Source organism: Cebus imitator, unplaced genomic scaffold, assembly GCF_001604975.1.
Source record: "Cebus imitator isolate Cc_AM_T3 unplaced genomic scaffold, Cebus_imitator-1.0 Scaffold412, whole genome shotgun sequence".
Classification (NCBI taxonomy): domain Eukaryota; kingdom Metazoa; phylum Chordata; class Mammalia; order Primates; family Cebidae; genus Cebus; species Cebus imitator.
The window spans coordinates 10532-33364 of record NW_016107727.1 but is presented as its reverse complement, the minus strand read 5'-3'; the positions used below and the strand labels follow the sequence as shown (position 1 = coordinate 33364).

Here is a 22833-nt window from a genome sequence, read left to right as displayed (position 1 = left end):
GGGGAAATAGGGGAGGGAGGGTGGGGGGTGGGAAGCTGGGGAGAGATAGCAAGGGGAGAAATGCCAGATGTAGGTGATGGGGAGGAAGGCAGCAAATCACACTGCCATGTGTGTTCCTATGCAACAATTTTGCATGTTCTTCACATGTACCCCAAAACCTAAAATGCAATAAAATAAATAAAGGGAAAAAAAAAGATTATAAATTTACTTTTATATTCAAGAGCTGATTACCCTATGCTAACCTCCTTCAACCTCCTTCTCTGGGCAACTTTTGTCCAAAATCCTGTTGGGTAATGAAGACAAGTGGCAGTGCCCTCCCCCTCAAAAAAATACACACTCTTCCTCACACTTGTTTTCTTTTTGAGATGGAGTCTTATTCTGTCACCCAGGCTAGAGTACAGTGGTACAATATCAGGTCACTGCAACCTCTGCTTCCCAGGTTGAAGTGATTCTCCTACCCCAGCCTCCTCAGTAGCTGGTATTACAGGCATCTGCCACCAAGCTTGGCTACTTTTTGAATTTTTAGTAGAAACAGTGTTTCACCATGTTGGCCAGGCTGGTTTCGAACTCCTGACCTCAGGTGATCTGGCCGCCTGGTCCTCCCAAAGTGTTAGGATTTCAGGCATGAGCCACTGTGCCCGTCCTGCACCCCATTTTTATTACTTAAGGGACCAATTGCTGTTTGCTCACCCATCCTTGGTAATGTCTAAATGGCCCAAACTCCTTTTGTGTAAAAATGTACTTTCCAAAATGGGCACCTTGTTAATATTTACCAAACTTCTAAATTCATTTTCCCCTCCAACATCCCTATTTCTCCTGGGGAAGCCATGTAAACCAAACTTATACCCAAGAACTTCAACCTGGAAAGCCCTAATTGAGAGTTTGAAAAACAGCCTGTATTTATTCAAACAGGCCCTAGCAAAAAATCTAACTGAGCTACCTCTTGAGGAGGGAGAAATTCTACGGTATATAACTTACTCTTCTGCCCCACCTTCACAGAGCTCACACATGGACAGGCAGTACAAACCTTAAACTTTCTACAAAGAGGATGCAAAGTATTCAAAACCTAAAGAGTAAGTTGAGTAAAGGAAATATAAAGAAAATTGTGAATATAAAGATGTGTTTTTCATAAAGCAGGTCATAAAGAAAATACAATTTTGCATTAAAAAATCTTGTGTGGTTAAATTCTTGTTCTAAAGTTAAATGACCAGTTGTTTAAAAAAAAGTGATATTTTGGAGAAGTAAAAATGTCCAAGAATATCATAGATGGTCTGTGAAGTTGCAATAAAATTTGTGAAGATAAATTTATGAAAGGAATTTTGTATGTCATTAAGTTGATTATAATTTGAAGAAAATTATTTATGATAGTCTTTCAAACATTGGCCCCCTCTGTTAAAATAAGGTTTTATTAAAGTATCAATCTGGTTTTAATGAAATTATAAGAAGTTTTACTTTTAATTTTATGACTTGGTTCTTTTGAAAACTTCTCATCATTATATCTCAGAAGTTCACATTTGCTGTGCCTCAGTATTTTCAGCTTTTTCTCTCCTGAAGAAAGTCTGAGATAATGACTTTTTCCAGCTTTTTTCAGTTCCTGTAATTTTTTCCTCCAGTACCAAGTGTTATTATGGCCAAATGCTAAATTTTTATCTTAAAAATTTAAAAAAATCATATACTTAAAGCAACATTTTCCTCTAACATAACTTAGTTTTGTACTCTTGCCTTTTCCTATTGTTTCTAAATTCTCAATATAATCAGAACACTTCTTATGCTGTTCCTAAGAGTCATGTATTTCCCTGCTATATTCATAACCCTGAACATAGAATTCTTGTTTCTGATTAAATTCAAACACTTTTTTTTTTTTTTTAAGTTTAACCTCCAACGTATTTATATGGGCTTCCCATAAGGAGAAGCAGTCACACTGAAGAAAGTTTTTCTTTGTCTTTTTGGTTACTAGCTTAAGCAATAAAATTTTATCATTCGTATGCTGTCTTTAGGTTTTTAGGTACAGGATAAAATATTAATACCCTTCAGTTCATGTAACTTTAGAAATATTTAATAAAAACCTTTTAAATATTATCTATAAAATAAAAATGTCTTTGCCTATAATCCCAGTACTTCTGGAGGCCAAGACGGGCAGATCACCTGAGGACAGGAATTCAAGACAAGCCTGGCCAACATGGTGAAACCCCATCTCTACTAAAAATCCAAAAATAGCCTAACACAGTGGCACACATCTGTAGTCCCAGCCACTCAGGAGGCTGAGGCAGGAGAATTGCTTGAAACTGGTAGGTGGAGGTTGCAGTGAGCCAAGATTTTACTGTTGCACTCCTGCCTGGGTGACAGAGTGAGACTATCTCAAACAAATAAATAAATATGTCTTCATATTTGGACATTTTGTCTAAATTATGCAGAACAAGCATCAGGTTTACTAAATGCTTTATGGTCATGAGCTGTTTCAGAACTTTTAATAATTTTTCAATTTTCTTGGTTTAGAACTGTTAAATTCTAGGTAAGGCCTAGGGACATGTGGAGTTACACATGACCCCTGGCTTTGCTGGGAAAAGTAAAACTTTATCTGTGGTTATGTATCTATCCTTCCCTAATAACTGGAGAGGAAGTTGTTCACTAACTTATTTTTTTCCTATTGTGGACCTCCTGGACTAACACCCATCAGTACCTATCCCCCTTATATTCCAGGTCCAAACCTCAGAGAGAATAACTGTAGTTTTTCTGCCCTTATGGCTCTGTTAATAAGTAAAGATGTGTAACTTGTAAAAAAATGTAAAGTTACCATTTTGACTAAATAGATGATTTACAGTAACATATGACATTACTTGATAAAATCAAGTGTTTAATCATTTGCTATTTGCCAAATGTTCCAAAGTCAAATACTTTATTATACCTTTTTAATCTAGTTAATTCTTAAATATTAAGTCCTCTAAAATCTGAAAGAGAAATATTTGGCTTATTTGACATATTAAAATCATAAAGACAGTGATTCAAGTGTAAAATTATAAAAATGGTTTTGGCTTTGCTTGGGTTGAATTCATATAAATGTGTTATTTGTATGTGTTTTCAAAAACTGTATGACATTGCTTTAATTCTGATATGCCTCAATATGTCATCAGTAATAAATATGAATGTACTTCCTTGAATGTATTTCCTTGCTATGCTTATAATCCCAACACACTTTTTTTTCTTGTGGTATCTTTTATGACCTTGCTATCAGGGTGATACTGGCTTCATAATGAATTTGAAAGTGTTGAAAGAATTTAAGAACAATTGGTAGGTCTTTGTTAAATGTTTGATAGACTTCAGCAATGAAGTAACCTACTACTGGAATTTCCTTTGTTGTCATTTATTATCATTATTATTATATTTTATTGCATTTATGTTTGGGGGTACATGTGAAGAACATGTAAGATTGTTGCATAGGTACACACATGGCGGTGTGGTTTTCTGCCTTCCTCCTCATCACCTATATCTGGCATTTCTCTCCATGTTATCCCTCCCCAAGTCCCCACTCCCCACTGTACCTCCCCTAGATCCTTCCCACAGACCCCAGTGTGTGATGCTCCCCTCACTGTGTCCATGTGTTCTCATTGTTCAACTGCTTCAATCAATATGCTTCTAGTTGTTCTACGCAGGTTTTCTATTTCTACTTGATTCAATCTTGGTAGGTTGTATGTTTATATGCATTTTACTTTTTTTTCTAGGTTACCAATATGTTCACATTTAATTGTTCAAATGATATCTTATGGTCATTTTATTTCGGTGTAATCAGTTGTAACATCTCCTTTTTATACTTCTTATTTATTTATTTATTATATTTTAAGTTCTGGGGTACATGTGCAGATTGTGCAGGATTGTTACATAGGTATACACATGCTATGGTGGTTTGCTGCATCCATCTCCCCATCATCTACATTAGGCATTTCTCCCCAATCTCACCACCTGCTGCTATCCTTTCCCTAGCCCCCCCAACCCCCCCAACAGGCCCTGGTGTGTGATATTCCCCTCCCTGAGTCCACGTGGTCTCGCTGTTAAACACCCACTTATGAGTGAGAACATGCAGTGCTTGGTTTTCTGTTCTTGTGTCAGTTTGCTGAGAATGATGGTTTCCAGATTCATCCATGGTCCTGCAAAGGACATGAACTCATCCATTTTTATGGCTGCATAGTATTCCATGGTGTATATGTGCCTCATTTTATTTATCCAATCTGTCGTTGATTATCATTTGGGTTGATCCCAATTCTTTACTATTGTAAATAGTGCCACAATGAACATAAGTGTGCATGTGTTTTTATAGTAAAACAATTTATGATCCTTTGGGCATATACCCAGGAACATGATTGCTGGGTCAAATGGTATTTCTGTTTTCAGATCCTTGAGGAATCACCACACTGTCTTCCACAATGGTCAAACTAATTTACACTCCTACCAACAGTGTAAAAGCATTCCTATTTCTCCACATTCTCTCCAGCATCTGTTGTCTCCAAATTTTTTAATGATCACCATTCTAACTGGCATGAGTGACATCTCAATGTGGTTTTGGTTTTCATTTCTCTAATGACCAGTGATGATTAGCTTTTTTTCATGTTTGTTGGCTGCATAAATGCCTTTTTTTGAAAAGTGTCTGTTCATATTCTTTGCCCACTTTTTGATGAGGTTGTTATATTTTTCTTCTAAATTTGTTTATGTTCTTTGTAGATTCTGGATATTAGCCCTTTGTCAGATGGGTAGATTGCAAAATTTTTTCCATTCTGTTGATTGCTGGTTCACTCTAATGAAAGATTTTTTGCTGTGCAGAAGCTCTTAAATTTAATTAGATCCCATTGTCTATTTTGGCTTTTGTTGCCATTGCTTTTGGTGCTTTAGTCATGAAGTCCTTGCCAATGCCTATGTCCTGAATGGTATTGCCTAGGTTTTCATCTAGGGTTTTTACGGTGTTAGGTCTTATGTTTAAATTTTTAATCCATCTGGAGTTAATTTGTGTAAAAGATGTAAGGAAGTGGTCCAGCTTCAGCTTTCTGCACATGGCTAGCCCATTTTCCCAACACCATTTATTAAATAAGGAATCCTTTCCACATTGCTTGCTTTTGTCACATTTGTCAAATATCAGATGCTTGTAGATATGTGGTGTTATTTCAGAGGCCTCTGTTCTGTTCAACTGGTCTATATCTCTGTTTTGGTACCAGTACTGTGGTGTTTTGATTACTGTAGCCTTGTAGTATAGTTTGAACTCAGGTAGCATGATGCTTCCAGCTTTGTTCTTTTTGCTTAGCATTGTCATGGCTATGTGGGCTCTTTTTTGGTTCCATATGAAGTTTAAATTTTTTTTTTCCAGTTCTATGAAGAAGGTCAATGGTAGCTTGATGGGGATAGTGTCGAACCTATAAATTACTTTGGGCAGTATGGCCATTTTTACAATATTGATTCTTTTTCACCATGAGCATGGAATATTTTTCCTTCTGTTTGCATCCTCTCTTATTTCATTGTGCAGTGGTTTGTAGTTCTCCTTGAAGAGGTCCCTCACATCCCTTGTTAGTTGCATTTCTAGGTATTTTATTCACTTTGTAGCAATTGTGAATGGGAGTTCACTCATGATTTGGTTCTTTGTTTGTCTGTTACTGGTGTTAGAAATGCTTGTAATTTTTGCATATTGATTCTGTATTCTGAGAGTTTGCTGAAGTTGCTTATCATCTTAAGGAGATTTTGGGCTGAGATGATGGGGTCTTCTAAATATACCATCATGTTATCTGCGAATAGAGACAATTTGGCTTCCTCTTTGCCTAGTTGAATACCTTTTATTTCTTTTTCTTGCCTGATTTCTCTGGCCAGAACGTCCAATACTATATTGATTAGAGAGTTGAGGGAGGGCACTCTTGTCTTGTTCCAGTTTTCAAAGGGAGTGCTTCCAGTTTTCGCCCATTCAGCATGATAGTGGCTGTGGTTTTGTCATAAATAGCTTTTATTATTTTCAGATACATTCCATTGATACCTAGTTTATTGAGAGTTTTTAGCATAAAGCGGTATTAAATATTGTTGAAGGCTTTCTCTGCTTCTATTGAGATAATTATGTGGTACTACTATTGTATCTCTCTTTAGCTAAGTGTTAATTTTATTTCATAATAGTAATTTAATTTAATTTTGATTTTTTTTTTTTTTTTTTTTTTTTTTTTTTTGTGATGGAGTTTCGCTTTTGTTACCCAGGCTGGAGTGCAATGGTGCAATCTCGGCTCACCGCAACCTCCGCCTCCTGGGTTCAGGCAATTCTCCTGCCTCAGCCTCCTGAGTAGCTGGGATTACAGGCACGCACCACCATGCCCAGCTGATTTTTTGTACTTTTAGTAGAGATGGGGTTTCACCATGTTGACCAGGATGGTCTCGATCTCTTGACCCTGTGATCCACCCACCTCAGTCTCCCAAAGTGCTGGGATTACAGGCATGAGCTACCGCACCTGGACTATTTTAATATTTTATTTTTTCTGATTCTTATTTTATTTCTCCTCTAAGATTTATTATTTTATTTTATTTTGTTTTCCTGACATCAATATTATAGTTTTATTATAGTAACAAATAGTTGGTACAGTGAGATCTACACACATATACAGAATTATACTTAAATTCATATAGAATATTTACATTTTTGAATTATACTTTTGAAATTAGAAGATGAAGAACAGCTTAAGTTTGACAACAAAGATAAATATATAAGACAAAAATAGACAGAGTTAACAATAAAAACACAACTATCTGTTCTTGATATAAGATGTGGAAACTTTTTGTCAGAAAGCTACATCTTCTTAATCTGATTGTCCAAATCGTGAAAATATGGATGATTCAGTGCCATTTTGCCAGAAATTATTTTGGCTGGATCGTAGATTAACATTTATGAGAGCCAATCCAAGCCATTTTCATCCAAGCTTTTGACACTTGACTTCAAAGCTGGCTCTTGGAAGTTGAGTGGAAAGTGACACAGCTGTGGTAATCGCCTCTGGGGCTGCCACAGCATGATAAGCCAGGATCTACCATACCGATTGACTAACTATGGAAGAGTATACCAAAATAGAGAAAATTGGAGAAGGTACCAATGGAGCTGTGTATAAGGGTAGACACAAAGCTGCAGGTCAAACGGTAGCCATGAAAAAAAATCAGACTAGAAAGTGAAGAGGAAGGGGCTCCTAGTATGGCAATTCGGGAAATTTCTCTATTAATAGGACTTCGTCATCCAAATATAGTCAGTCTTCAGAATGAGCTTATGCAGGATTCCAGGTTATATCTCATCTGTTAATTTCTTTCCATGGATCTGAAGAAATACTCGGATTCTATCCCACCTGGTCAATTCATGGATTCTTCACTGGTTAAGAGTTATTTATACAAAATCCTACAGGGGGTTGTGTTTTGTCACTCTAGAATAGTTCTTCACAGAGGCTTAAAACCTCAAAATCTCTTGATTGATGACAAAGGAACAATTAAACTGGCTGATTTTGGCCTTGCTAGAGCTTTTGGAATACCTCTTAGAGTATATACAGATGAGGTAGTAACACTCCAGTATAGATCAGCAGAAGTATTGCTGGGGTCAGCTCATTACTCGATTCCAGTTGACATTTGGAGTATAGGCACCATATTTGCTGAGCTAGCAACTAAGAAACCACTTTTCCATGAGGATTCAGAAATTGATGAACTCTTCAGGATTTTCAGAGCTTTGGGCACTCCCAATAATGAAGTGAGGCCAGAATTGGAATCTTTACAGGACTGCTATTTTATTTTGTGTCCTTTTTTGCTGCTTCACTTTTTTTTTTTTTCTAATTTTCTGAGGTAAAATTTCATTGTGTATTTCAAACATTTCTCCTTCTCCTTCTCCTTCTCCTTCTCCTTCTCCTTCTCCTTCTTCCTCTTCTTCTCCTTCTCCTTCTCCTTCTCCTTCTTTTTCTCCTTCTTCTTCTTCTTCTTCTTCTTCTTCTTCTTCTTCTTCTTCTTCTTCTTCTTCTTCTTCTTCTTCTTCTTCTTCTTCTTCTTCTTCTTCTGAGACAGATTCTGGCTCTGTTGCCAGGTACCAGGCTGGAGTGCAGTGGCATGATCTCAGCTCACTGCAACCTCTGCCTCCTGGGTTCAAGCAATTCTCTTGCCTCAGCCTCCTGAGTAGCTGGGACTACAGGCACACACCACCACACCCAGCTAATTTTTGTATTTTTTAGTAGAGACAGGGTTTCACCATGTTGGCCAGGATGGTCTCAATCTCTTGACCTTGTGATCCACCCGCCTCAGCCTCCTAAATTGCTGGGATTACAGACATGAGTCACCACACCCAGCCTCTTTCTTATTCTTTAATATAAACATTCGTTGTTATTATCATCTTTATTAGTACTGCTTTCCTGCATCCTACAAGTTTTTGTATACTGTGTTTTCAGTTTCATTTGTCTTATTTTTGCAATTCTTTTTATTTATTTATTTGACTCAATGGTTGTATAATTGTGTATTGTTTAATTTCCACGTTTGTAATTTTGAGCATTTTTTATTATTAATCTAGTCGATGCAATTTTGATTGAAAGAGGTATTTGGAATAATTTCAGGTTTCTTATATATGTTAAGACTTATTTTGTGACCTAACATTTGACATATCCTGGAGAATGTATTGTGTGCTTGCCTAGAATGAGTATTGTACTGCTGTTGGGTGAAATGCTCTGTGCATATCCTTTAGGTTCATTTTGTCTAAAGTGTTATTCAAACCTGCTGTTTCCTTATTGAGTTTTTTTTGTATCCATTTGATATGGTGCGGTTGTGTCCCTACACAAATCTCATATTGAATTGTAATTCCCACAATCCCTGTGTGTCATCAGAAGGACCTGTCTGGAGGTAATTTAATTATATGAGTGGTTCCCCATGCTGTTCTCCTGATAGTGAGTGATTTATCATGAAATCCAATGGATTTATTATGGGCTTTTCCCTTTTCACTTGGCATTTCTCTTTCCTACCTCTATGTGAGGAAGGGCTTGTTTGTTTCCCCTTCTGCCATGATTGTAGGTTTCCTGAAGCCCCCTCACCATGTGGAATTGTAAGTAAATTAAACCTCTTTTCTTTATAAATTACCCAGTCTTGAGAATTTATTTGTACCAGCATAAGAACAAACTTATACAGTAAATTGGTATCACAGAGAGTGGGATGCTGTTATAAAGACATCTGAAAATATGGAAGTGACTTTGGAACTGGCTAACAAGCAGAGTTTGGAGGGTTCAGAAGAAGAAAGGAAAATGTGGGAAAGTTTGGGACTTACTAGAAACTTGAAAGGCTCAGAAGACACAAAGATATGGGAAAGTTTGGAACTTCTTAGTGGCTTGTGAATGGCCTTGACCAAAATGCTGAGAGTGATATGGACACTGGAGTCCAGTCTGAGCTGGACTCAAACGGATATGGGAAACTTATTGGAAACTGGCATAAAGGTGATTCTTACTATGCTTAAGCAAGGGACTAACAGCATTTTGCTCCTGCCCTTCAGATCTGTGGAATTTTGAATGAGAGAGATGACTTTAGGGTATATGGCAGAAGAAATTTGGAAGCAGCAAAGCATTCGAGAGGAAGCAGAGCATAAAAGCTTGGAAACTTTGCAGCCTGTTGATGCAATAGAAAAGAAAAAAAAAACATTTTCTCAGGAGAAATCCAAGCCTGCTGCAGAAATTTGCATAAGTAACAAGGAGCTAAATGTTAAACACAAAGACAGTAGGAAAAATGTCTCCAGGGCATGTTTTCATGACAACTTCTCCCATCACAGGCCTGGAGACCTAGGAGGAAAAAATAATTTCCTAGGTTGGACCTAGTGCTCCCCTGCTGTGTGTGCTGCTGCCCTGTGTCACAGCTGCTTTAGTAGTGGCTACATAGGGTCAAGGTACAGCTCTGATTTTGGCTTCAGAGGATGAAAGTCCCAAGCTTTGGCAGCTTTCATGTGTTAAGTCTGCAGGTGCACAGAAACCAAGAATTGAGGTTTGGAAAGATCTGCCTGCATTTCCAAGGATGTCTGGAAATGACTGGATGCCCAGGCACAAGTTTACTGCAGGGGTGGAGCCCTTATGGAGAGCCTGTACTAGGGCAATGTGGAAGGAAAATGTAGAGTTGAAGCCCCCACACAGTTCCCACTGGGGCATTCCCTAGTGGAGTTGTGAGAAGAGTGCCACAATCCTCCAGACCCCAGAATGGTTGATCCACCAACAGCTTTCACTGTGTGCCTGGTAAAAGCAACAGACACTCAACAGCAGCCATGAAAGCAGCTGGAAGTGAGTCTGTACACTGCAAAGCCACAGGGGCAGATCTGCACAAAGCCGTGAGAGCCCAACTCTTCCATCAGCATGATTGTGTTTTGAAATGTAAGAACATCAGATTTGGAAGGGGTCAGGGATGGAATGATGTGGTTCAGCTGTGTCCTAACCCAAATATCATCTTGAATTGTAGTTCCTATAATCTCCACTTTTCATGGAAGGTACACATTGGGAGGTAATTGAATCATGAAGGTGAGTCCCCCATATTGTTTTTGTGATGGTGAGTTCTCATGAGATCTGATAGGTTCATATGGGGCTTTTTCCCCTTTGCTTGATACTTCTCCTTTATGCCACCAGGCAAGAAAGGATGTGTTTGCTTGCACTTAAACTAGGTTTGTATGTTTCCTGAGGCCTCCTCAGGCATGCTTAACTCTGACTCAAATAAACTTGTTTTCTTTATAAATTATCCACTATCAGGAAGTTCTTTATATCAGCATGAAAATGGACTAATACAGCGTTGTTGAAAGCAGGCATTAATATGTCCTATTAGTATTGCATTTGTGTCTACTTCTTTCTTAAGTTCTGTCAACTTCTGCTTTATATAGTGCTTTGATGTTGGGTTTTCATGTATTTATAATTTTTTTTTACTGTTGAATGATCCCATTTCTCAATCCAAAATAACCTTATTTGATGCTTTTCGTTTTTAACTTAAAGTCTATCTTTTTCTGATATAAATATAAGCACTCTTATTGCTTTTGTTTACATTTGCATGAAACATCTTTCTTCTTTTCCTCAGCTGTAGTCTATATGTGTCTTTAATTCTAAAATGAGTCTCTTGTAGACACCATAAAGTTGGGTATTTTTAATTTTTATTCATTCAGCAAATCTGACTCTTAATCAGGAAATTTAATCCACTTATATCTAAAGTTAAAATTTATGGGTACTTTCTACTTCTACTTTTTTTTTATTGGTTTCTCTATGTTTTATACTAGTAACCACATTTTAAACTAAAACAGCTTAATCTTAATCATATACAGCAGGGTCCCCAAACCCCGGGACGTGGACCAGTACCAGTCCGTGGCCTGTTAGGAACCAGGTTACACAGTAGGAGGTGAGGTGAGCAGCACTGAGTGAGCATTACCACATGAAGTCTACCTTCCATCAGATTAGCAGCAGCATTATATTCTCACAGAAGCACAAATCCTATTTAAAACTGAATCCAAGGAACTGAGTTGCACATTCCTTATGGTAATTTAACTAATGTCAGATTATCTGAGGTGGAACAGTTTCATTCTGCAACCATCTCCCCACCCCAGTTTAACCAAATGTTAAATACTAAGACAGTAGGTGAAAAAGTTACCTTTCAAAAAACCAGTCCCTGGTGCCTAAAGTTTGGGGATCACTGACAGGAACTTTATACTTTATTTTCTTCTTATGGACACATTTTAAGTTATTGATGTCAGATTATACTTATTTCATATATTGTTTTTATTATCAAATTTTTGAGATTATAATTATTCCTAATAATTTTGTTTTTGTTTTTTATATTAATGTTACCATTATTTATGTGCCATCATTGCAGTATTGATTACATCATTCTCTATTTGTCTATGCATTTATATTTATTAGTGAAATTTATACTTTCATATGTTTTCATTTTACTGTTTAATATGTTATTATATTTGAATACTTCACTGTATTGTTCTTATACAGCAAATAGAGTGGTAAAAATTCCCTCAGTTGTCATTTTTCCAGAAGTTTTCCTTTTCTTTATTCTTAAAGATCTGTTTTGCTTGGTACAGTATTTGTTTTGGGGAGATTTTTTTTTTCTTTCTGTTTATGGACTATATCATTCCTTTCTTTCCTGGGCAGCAAGTATTCTACTGAGAATTCAGTTGATAGCTGTATCAGCAATTTTTACATATAGGACAAGTCATTGTTTGCTTTCTATGTCTCACATTCTTTGTATTTTATTTTTATTTTCTTTAATTATAATATGTCTCCATGTAGACTCACTTGTGTGTAAACTATTTGAAGAACTATGGTCTTTATTAATCGAAATGTCCATTTTCCTCTGTATATTTAAAATGCTTTTTGTCAGCATTTTTAATGTGTAATTTATCCTTGTTTTGTAGTTGCTCAATAAACAGAAAACAATTGTATACATTTATAAGGCACATGTAATATTTTGATACATATCTATAATGTATAATGTTTAAATTAAGGTAACTAGGATATTCATTACCTCAAATGTTTATTATTTCACTGTATTAGAACCATTTCACTTCTTCATTTCTACAATGAATTATTGTTATCTATTGGTATCCTATGGTGCTATCAAATATTAACATTCGTTTCTTCTACCTAACTATGCTTTTACCTGTTACTACAATTTTTTCTCCCCCATACACCCCTACATTTCTCAGCCTCTAGTGATAATTATTTTACTCTCCACTTTCATGAGGTCAACATTTTTAGCTCCCACAAATGAGTGAGACCATGCTATATTTATCTTTCTGTGCCTGGCTTATGTCACTAAACTTACCAGTTCATCCATGTTGCTGAAAATGACATAATTTTGTTCTTTTAATGGCTTAGTAATATTTTATTCTGTATATATACTACAGTTTCCTTTTATCAATTTTTCTGTTGATAAACATGTAGGTTGTTTTTTATCTTGACTGTTGTGTGGCTGTAATAAACATGGGAGTGCAGATGCATGCTTATTATATTGATTATCTTTTTTTTTTTTTTTTGGATATATACCCAGTACTGGAATTGCTAGATTATACGGTAGTTCTATCATTAAACTTTTGAGAAAACTTCATACTGTTTTCCATTGTTGCTGTACTAATTTGTATTTCTACCAATGGTGTTTAAACGTTCCCCTTTATACACATTCTCATCAACATCTGTTATTTTTTTATCTTTTGAAAGTACATATTTTAGCTGGGATGAAATTACACCTTACTGTGGTGTTCATTTGTGTTTCCCAGATAATTAATGATGTTGAATATTTTCTTTCATATACCTGGTGGCCATTTGTATATTTTCATCTGATAAATGACTATTCACATATTTTCCATTTTAATTGGATATTTTTGATATTGAGTGCAAAATATATATTCTCATTATTAATTCATTCTCAGAGAGATAGTCACAAACATTTTCTTCCACTCTGAAGGTTTTACCTTCACATTTTTGGTTTTTGTCTTTGCTGTGCAGAAGCTTTTTAGCTTGATATTATCCCATTTGTCTATGTTTGCTTTGGTTGCCTGTGTTATTTCAGTCTTACTCGAAAAGTCTTTGCACAGACCAATGACCTGAAGCATTTCTCTTAGTATTTTTCTGTAGTAGTCTCATCATTTTCAGGCTTATATTTATATCTTTAATACATTTTGATTTAATTTTTCTATATAGTGACAGATAAGAGTCAAGATTTATTCTTCTGTATATATATATTCAGTCTTTCCAGCATAATTTATTGAAGAAACTGTCATTACCCCAATGTATGGTTTTGGCATCCTTATTGAAAATGAGTTTGCTGCCAATGCTTGAATTTATTTCTGTGGACTCCATTTCCTTTTATTTATCTATGTTTGTTTTTATGTCAGTAATGTACTGTTTTGTTACTATAGCTGTGTAGTATAATTTAAAGACAGTTTCTGTGATCCCACAAGCTTTATAATTTTGCTCAGTGTTGCCATGGGCCCATTTAAATTTTAGGATTTTTTTTTCTATATTTGTGAAAAATGGCATTGTTATTTTGAAAGGATTTGGCTGAATCTAGAGATTTTTTGGGATGGTATAGATACTTTAACCAGATTTATTCTCCAAGTAAATAAGAATAAAATACATGTCAGCATTTCTTATTTAATTTATTGTATCAATGTTTTATAAGTTTCATTGTAGAAATATATTACTACTGTCATTAGGTTTATTTCTAGGTATGTTTGTAGCTATTACAAATTGAATTGTGTGTTTTTTTTTAGATTGTTCATTGTTGGGATATAGAAATGGTACAGATATTTTATTCTGCAACTTTACTAAATTAGTTTTATCAGTTCTAATGATTTTTGTGGTAGACTATTTTGCTTTTTCTAAGTATAAGATTATGTCTTCTGCAAATAAGAACCAGTTGATCTCTATTCAATTTGGATGACCTGCGTTTCTTTATTCAATCTAATTGCTCTGACAAGGATTTCCAGTACTAGAATAAATACAAATGTTTAAAGTGGGCATTCTTATGTTATTGTAAATCTTAGAGGAAATGTGTTTATTTTTTCCCATTTGGTATGATGCTAGCTGTGGGTTTGTCATATATGATATTTATGGTTGAACATTTGTTTATTGCACATCAAATTTGTTGACTTTTCTTTATAATGAAAGAATGATAAATTTTACTGAAATTTTTGCTGTCTATTGAGCTATTATATGACTTTTATACTTAATTCTATTAATATGTGTATCTCATTTATTGAGTTGTATGCATTGAATCATCCTAGTATTCATTGACTAATTCTACATGATCTTGGTGAATGATCTTTTTAATGTTTTGTTGAATTTGATTTGCTAGTATTTTCTAGAGCATTTCTGCATCTATGTTTATTAGAAACATTAGTCCATATGTTTTTTTCTTTCCAACTATTATCCTATTTTCAGGGGCTACTGGTGCAGGTTTTTTGGTTCATGTAAGCTGCATGTTACTGGGGTTTGATGTACAAAATATTTTGTCACCCAGGTAGTGAGTATAGAACCCGATAGGTAGTATTTTTTATCTTCATTCTTCTCCCATCCTACATCCACAAGTAAGTCCTGGGGTCTACTGTATCTGTTTTTGTGTTTATGTGTATTCAATGTTTAGTTTCCATTTATAAGTGAAAGGATGTAGTACATGGTTTTCTGATTATGCGTTAATTTGCTTGAGATAATGAACGCCAGCTGCATCCATATTGATGCAGAAGACATGATTTCATTTCATTTGTTAAAACTGTAGAATGTTTCATAGTGTATATGTGCCAGATGTTTTTATCCAGTCTATCAATGATGGGCATCTCGTTTGATTCCATGTCCTGGCTATGGTGAAAAGTGCTGCAATGAACATATATATGTATGAGTCTTTGTGGTAGAATGACATATTACTTTAAGTATACTTGTCAGTTATAGTATTGCTGTATTAAATAGTAGTTCTGTGTTAAATTCTTTGAGAGATCTCCAAACTGATTTTCATAGTAGCTGAACTAATTTATATCCCCACCAGTAGTGTGTAAATGTTCCCTTTTCTCTGCAAAATTACAAACATATTTTCTTCTTTTCAATAGTAGCCATTCTGATTGGCATGTGATGGTACCTTACTGTGATTCTTATTTGAATTTCTCTGATGATTAGTGATATTGAATATTTTTATTTTATATATTTGTTAGACACATGCATGTCTTTTTTTGAAAAGTATCTGTTCATGTCCCATACATATGTTTATTGGTGTTGTTTATTTCTTATTTGTTGAATTGTATAAGATCCTTATAGATTCTGGATATTTGACCATTGTTACAGGCATAGATTGCAAACATTTTCTCCCGTTCTGGAGGTGACCTGTTCACTCTGTTGATAGGTCCTTTTGTTGCGCAAAAGCTCTATAGTTTAACTAGATCACACGTCAATTTTTGTTTTTGTGGCAGTTGCTTTGAACATCTTTGTCATAAAACCTTTGCCATGTCCTATATCCAGAATAACATTTCTTAGGTTATATTCCAGAGTTTTTATAATTTTAGGTTATAAATTACAGTTTTTAACACATCTTATGTTTATTTTTGTACATCATGAAAAGAAGAGGTCCAGTCTCAATCTTCTGCATATATTACTGTTACGGGATTTTGGGGTGTTGTTTTCTGGCTTGAAACCTGTACCTGGTGGTATCTTTGCCCAAGTTTTGCTCAGCCTTGCTGGGCTCATTCCATCCACTCAGCCTGACAGGCTGTGCTCAGCTTATGCTACTGGCCTGGACACAACACCTCCAGATGAAGACTGTGAGTCAGGCATGGGGTGGCAAGGAGTGTGTGAGTGAGCATGGGGTCTAGCCACAGCGCCATCAAACATGCTGGCTGCTGCTGTGGGACAGGTAGCTCTAAGTGCCAGCATGTGTGCTGGCTCTCTGGGAGGCTGCAGCTGGACCAGGCACACTACAAGCAGCTCTCCCAGCTAACAACAGGGAATGCTGTGGCACTTGGAGAAACCAGAAACCACAGGGCCCCAAAGAGGGAGTCAGAGACCTGGTTTGGGGAGTTTCCAAGTCTGGAAATACCAGAAAGTTGCAGCTCTTCTCTCCTTCTCTTCACCCATAACATGGAAAGCAAGGCTCATGTTTCAGGCCTGTTTATGTCACAACTCTTTTAGCTTCAGTGTTTAGTGGGTCCCTAGTTCTTGTCTTATGACCAGAAACAATGAGGTACACAGACATTTGAAGGTGAGCAAGATGAAGAGAAGCTTTAATTGAGTAATAAAACACCTCAGTCTCCCATAACGAGCAGCTCCCTTATACAGCCAGGGTGTCCTGTCGAGTGTTCACCTTCTAGCAGAGAGGGTAGCTCCTCTCTGCAGCTGGTTTTCCCATCCTGTGTTCTGCTGTGGCTCAGCCCCAGGGTTTGATGAGTTTCAGGAGGAAAGAACTGTGTGCCAATTGGTCTATGGGTGGGGCTGGAAAAGGCACCACAAGTGTCCACTCCGATCTGTGGGATTGGCAGCCCAGCACCCCAGCCTTCAGGTCCTCCCTTGCCTAAATGTGGGGCCTCACTGGGGACATGCCTGCCCCCTTCCACCTAGGAGCCTATTTGCCTCCTGCCACCACTCACGGTGCTCAGGATGATCATGCCAAGGGGAACCTGCAGACCAGGACTGAGCTGCCTTCTACTCCTCCTCAGAGTGGCCTCCATGCTCATTGGCACTCAAAATGCAGAGGGTACTGAGGCATTAGGGGGATGGCGTGTCCGTACTGCCCTAAGCCTGCACACACTCAGCCAGGCTGGGACAGTGCCCAGTCTTTGCCCCAACCCTGCTCCAAGATTAGAGTTGGTGCTGGGAGTAGGAAAAGGCCAAGCAACAGGAGCAGACAATCCCAAGCCTGAAAAGGCATGGAACATTCCCAGGATCCTGAGGGTGCAGAGTCCAGAGATGCCCAGGTCCTACACCTGGGAGGGCAGGGATCCTGACTGCACCATGGAGTGTGCAGTCAGATCCAGCTATGCCTCCTCTGTTCAGCCTGGAGCAGAAGCTCCAGATCCTCTAGGGCCTGGATCTGGGTGGGCAGCGTGGCTGGCTCCACCATGGCCGTCCCCAAGGCAGCAGGCTCCCTGGGGTCTCCAGCCTGCCCCTGGCTAGTGCCAGCTCCATGGAGCACATCACAGCACTACCCCAGGCCCAGCTCTACCTCCTCCCTGCACCTTACCTGCAGTGGTAACAGGCAAGAGCAGTGATGCCAGGCTGAATCTGGAGCATTTGAGGCTCGGGTCCTGCCTAGCCAAGTGAGGGTGGGGGCAGTGCAATCAGCTGTGTCAGGGACATGGGGCACAGGGGACCCACCACCACCACTGCTGTTCCTGGAGCCACTCCTACCACCCCAACAGTGCCTCCCTCCTGCAACTGTCATGATGACAGTGGCTGCTCTGGATGGCCTGCTGCTGCCATCAATTCCCCCTTTGAAAAGGTATGTCTAACTGCCATTAAGGTAAGCATCATGTCTCCTCTTAACTGCTTTATGCTGATAGATGGTGTATTCGTCAGTGTTTGCTAGAGGGACAGAACTAAATATGTGTGTGTGTGTGTGTGTGTGTGTGTGTGTCACATGATAAAGAAATAGAAAATAAAATGAAGATACACACACACACACACACACACACACACACACACACGATGGGAACTTATTAGGTATTAACTCACATAATCACAATGTCCCACAGGAGGCTATCTGCAAGCTGAGGAGCAAGGAGAGCCAGTAGGAGTCCCAAACTGAAGAACTGGGAGTCCGATGTTCAAGGGCAGGAAGCATCCAGCAGGGAAGAAAGATGTAGGCTGGGAGGCTAGGCCAGTCTAGCTTTTTCACAATTTTTTCTGCCTGGTTTATATTTGCTGGCAGCTGATTAGCTTATGCCCAGCAGATTAAGGTTGGATCTGCCTTTCTCAGCCCACTGACTCAAATGTTAATCTCCTTTGGCAACACCCTCACAGACACACTCAGGGAATCAATATATTTTGCCCTTCAATCCAATCAAGTTGACACTCAGTATTAACCATCATGAGTCCATGCCTTGTCCACTTGAACCCATACATATCTCCTGAAATCATACATAATCTTCAAATAAAGACAATAATAAAGTTATAATTATGCCTAACATAATACAACTCTTCTTCATATGACTGGAAATACACCAATCCCCATCCCAAATACTATTACATAAAGTTAACAAAGCTTAAATGCTGATATAAAGTCAATAAATATTATGTCACATGATAAAGGAATAGGAAATAAAGACATTTTCTTAGTACAAGTGTATACATGCACAAACATGTTTTTAACAAAAAAAGGAGGAAATACTCATGACAATTACAGTCCTCATTTCTGCAGCTTGTCACGTGGTCATAGCCGGTATTGATGACTACCTTCTTCTACTACATATTCTGTATTCCCTTTCCCTTCAGCAAGCACCTCAGCAGATTGTGGTTTCTTTCCTGATGAAGTGACTGAAATGGTCATTCCTGAGGGGTCTGGAACATTTGTAGTCCTTCCTGGATTGGGCTGTTGTAATTTCCCATTGACCTTAATCACGGGGTGTTGTAATACTAAGAGATGCCCTACTGGATCTTCTGTGTTGCATGTGTATTCTTCCTTATCTCTGTTATGGAGTAATAGACTGATTCCATATTGATAGTCTGGGTCAATTATACCAGCCAACACTGTAAGTACCTTCTTAGCCTGTTGACAAAGGTAGAAGTAGCCCAAAGTGTACAGGTGGCAATCTTCCAATTTAATAGAATTATTGTTGTGTTTCCTGGTGGCAGCGTTCCTCCCTCTGGAACTAAGACCTCTAGGCCAGCAGAACGTAATGTGGGAACAGGAAGGAAAAATGTTGTTAGTGGATTACTAGGGATGATGGTGAGTGGTGCCACTTCCACTTCCATCCCTTGACTTCTGAACCCATGAGGCCAGGCTATAAGTGAAACAGTACCATATATCAGATGCAGATTCAGAGCATGCATGGAGTTCTGGAGAACTTTACCCAGCCCTGCAAAGTATTATCATCTAGTTGGTATTGTAATTCTGACTTTAAAAGGCCATTTCACCATTCTATCAATCCAGCTGCTTGAGAATAATGGGGAACATAAGATCAGTGAACTCCATGAGCATGAGCCCACTGCTGCACTTCTTTAGCAGAAAAGTGAAGTTAGAGGCAATGTTGTGTGGAATACCATGACGGTGGATAAGGCATTTTGTGAGTCCATAGATGGAATCTTGGTAGAAGCATTGCATGTAGGATAGACAAACCCACATCCAGAGTAATTGTCTATACTAGCGAGGACATACCTCTGCGTTTTCCATGATGGAAGAGGTCCAATATAAACAACCTGCCACCAGGTAGCTAGCTGATCAACATGTGGAATGGTGCCATATCAAGGACTCAGTGTTGCTCTGCTTCTGGGTTGTTTTCCCTGAAGCCATGGAGCCCTATTAACCCTGGCATTCTGTGAGGGAGCAACAGCCAAAGATAAATTGCTCCTTATCAAGAGAGTGCCAAGAAGTTTCAGATGGCCAAACATCAGAAGCAGAAACCCCCAAGCCTGTTGGGGCAGAGACTTTCTCAGGCTCCCAAGGGTTTAGAGTCCAGAGACACCCGGGTCCTGCACCTTGGAGGGCAGGGCTCTCACCTGCTCCATGGGGTATGCAGGCAGCCCTGTCCATGTCTCCTCACAGCCTGAGGTGGGGACTCTGGATTCTTGCTGTGTGCCTCTCTGCCCACCCCTCTGTGCCTAAGTTCGCTGCTTCCCCTCCAGTGAGATGCTCAACCCAGCCCCACTGTGGCAACCTCCAGGGAGGTGAACAAAATAGGGACTCCCATGTGTCTCTGGCTCCTACAGACTCCGTGGAGTGCAGCACTGCTGGGGGGCGAGGTCTGCCACTTCCCCCTACCCTCCCCAAAGCAGTGGTGAGTGAGAGCTGCAACACAGAGCCGAATTTGGAGCAGTGGAGACTCCAGACCTGTAGCTGATTTCGCCCAGCGTGGCAGTCAGCTGCCTCAAGGACACAGGGCAGAGGGAACCTACCATCACCATTGCCGCTCCTGGAGCCACTCCTGCCATCACTGCCTGCACCTTCCTGCTGCAGCCAGCATGATGACAGTGGCGGCTCCTGACGGCCTGCCATTGCCATCATTACAGCTAGTCAGTTATCTTCCCACCATTTATTGGATAGAAAGTTCTTTCACTATTGCTTGTTATTGTCAGCTTTGTCAAAGACCTTATGGTTTTAAGTGTACAGCTTTATTTTTGGTTTCTCTGATCTATTCCATTAGTCTGTGTATGGTTTTGTACTAGAATCATACTGTTTTGATTATTGTGTATAATGTAGCATGAAGTCAGGTAGTGTTAATTCTTTTGGCTTTGTTTTTTTTTTTTTTTTTTACTTAGGAATACTTTGAATATTAGGGCTCTTTTTAGTTTTGTACACATTTTAAAATAGTTATTTTTTCTATTTCTGTGAAGAAATAGAGATAAAATTTCTTCTGAAATTTTCTGAAATATCGCTGGTAGCTTGATAAGAATAACATTGAATTTGTAAATTGCTGTGGGTATTATGGGCATTCTAATCATACAGATTTTTCTTATCCACAGGTTTGGAATATTTTTTCATTTGTTTGTATTATCTCTGCTTTCTTCCAGCAGTGTTTTGTAATTTTCATTGTAGATATCACCTCCCTGATTAGCTGTTTTCCTAGGTGTTTTATTCATTTTTCATCTATTGTAACTGGGATTGCATTATTCATCTGTCTTTCACTTTGGAACTTTTTGGTGTATATAAATGCTACTGATAGATAATCTAATTTTGTAGATTAATTTTGCATCATGAAACATTACAGAAGTTTTTTGTTTGTTTGTTTGTTTTGTGGCTCACTGCAATCTCCTCCTCCTAGGTTCAAGCGGTTCTTGTGCCTCAGCCTCCTGACTAGCAGAAACTACAGACACCTGCCACCAAGCCTGACTAATTAATGTGTTTTTAGTAGAAAGAGGGTGTTAGCATGTTAGTCAGGCTGGTCTCGAACTCCTGACATCAAGTGAGCTACCCACCTTTTCCTCCCAAAGTGCTGAGATTAGAGGCAGCATGAGCTACTGTACCTGGAGTTTTTTAGGTACAGGTATATAACAACCTTATATGTGAAGAGAGATAGTTTTGCTTCCTCTCTTCGTACTGGGATGCTTGATTTGCTCTGATAGGCATTTTAGTATGATATTTAATAGGAGTGGTTAGAGTGGACATCTTTGTCTTTTTGGGGTTCTCAAGAGGGAATCCTGCAGGCTTTTGCCAATTTAGCATAATGTTGGCTTTGGGTTTGTCATAGATGGCTTTTTTTCATTTTGAGGTATGTTCCTTCAATGCCTAGATTATTGATGATTTTTAATATGAAGAGATGTTTAGTCTTATCAAAATAGTTTTTGCATCTATTCAGATGATCATGCGTTTTTTTTAGTTATGTTAATTTGATGAATCACATTTACTAATTTGCACACGTTAAACCAATCTTGCATCTCAGACATAAAGCTTACTTGATCATGGTGGATTAGCTTTTTGATGTGCTGTTGGATGCAGTTTGCTTATATTTAGTTGAGAATTTTTGCATCTATATTAGAGATATTGACCTGAAATTTTCTTTTGTGTGTGTGTTTTTGCCAGGATCTATATCGGAATGATGCTAGCCCTATGGAATAGCTAGGAATGAGTCCCTCCTCCTCAATTTTTGGAATCGAATAAGTAGAAATAGTACCCTTTTTATACATCTGGTAATATTTGACTGTGAATCCATCTGGATCTGGGCTTTTTCTGGTTGTTAGGCTTTTTATTACTAATTCAATTTAAGAGCTCAATGTTGGTCTTTTCAGAAATTTAGTTTCTTCCTGGTTCAATCTTGGGAGGTAGCAATTTTCCTGGAATTTATCCATTTCATGTAGGTTTTTTAGTTTGTATGCATAGAGGAATTCATAAGAGTATCTGAGGATTTCTCTATTTTGGGGTGGGTAATGATAATGTCCCCTTTGTCATTTCTGATTGTGTTCTTTTGGATCTTCTCTCTCTTTTTTTTTGCCCAGATAGTGGCCTTTCAAACTTACTTATTCCTTGAAAGAACATATCTTGTTTCATTTGCTCATTTTTTAAATTTTCACATCTCAATTTTATTCAGGTCAGCTGATTGAAATTTTAAATCAGAGGTGAACTCAATACAATTTAAATGTGAAACATCAAACCATCCACAAAGCTAGCAAGATAAATATAAATTCAGAATAAATGAAATGGCACAGAAGTAAAATTTCTTGAAGA

The 22833-nt window shown here is 38.1% G+C and overlaps 1 pseudogene; it reads left to right on the top strand.

The window, feature by feature from the left end:
* The first annotated feature begins 7053 nt into the window (after positions 1–7053).
* LOC108289705 lies at positions 7054–7776 on the top strand (annotated as a pseudogene).
* The last annotated feature ends 15057 nt before the right edge of the window (positions 7777–22833 follow it).